The sequence below is a fragment of the Limulus polyphemus genome, unplaced genomic scaffold, assembly GCF_000517525.1.
Source record: "Limulus polyphemus unplaced genomic scaffold, Limulus_polyphemus-2.1.2 Scaffold1595, whole genome shotgun sequence".
Classification (NCBI taxonomy): domain Eukaryota; kingdom Metazoa; phylum Arthropoda; class Merostomata; order Xiphosura; family Limulidae; genus Limulus; species Limulus polyphemus.
The window spans coordinates 118,268-118,830 of record NW_013667205.1 but is presented as its reverse complement, the minus strand read 5'-3'; the positions used below and the strand labels follow the sequence as shown (position 1 = coordinate 118,830).

The 563-nt window shown below is 29.1% G+C and overlaps 1 protein-coding gene across 1 annotated transcript in view; it reads left to right on the top strand.

Moving 5' to 3' along the window:
- LOC106464239 (fibrillin-1-like) overlaps positions 1-563 on the top strand; it is a 145,626-nt gene that overhangs the window by 51,877 nt on the left and 93,186 nt on the right. The gene's annotated exons all lie outside the window — the stretch shown is intronic.

The window sequence follows — 563 nt, the reverse complement described above, 5'->3', positions numbered from 1 at the left end:
ATAGGTATACTGTCATTATTTCATTTCCAATACAATAAGTCGTAAATGTGCTGTCATGATTTCATTTCCAATAAAATAATAGTCGTAGATGTGCTGTCATGATTTAATTTCCAGTAAAATAATAGTCGTAGATGTGCTGTCATGATTTCATTTCCAATAAAATAATAGTCATAGATGTGCTGTCATGATTTAATTTCCAGTAAAATAATAGTCGTAGATGTGCTGTCATGATTTAATTTCCAGTAAAATAATAGTCGTAGATGTGCTGTCATGATTTCATTTCCAATAAAATAATAGTCATAGATGTGCTGTCATGATTTCATTTCCAGTAAAATAATAGTCGTAGATGTGCTATCATGATTTCATTTCCAATAAAATAATAGTCGTAATTGTGCTGTCATTAGTTCATTTCCAGTAAAATAATAGTCATAGGTATACTGTCATGATTTCATTTCCAATAAAATAATAGTCATAGATGTGCTGTCATGATTTCATTTCCAGTAAAATAATAGTCATAGATGTGCTGTCATGATTTCATTTCCAGTAAAATAATAGTCGTAGAT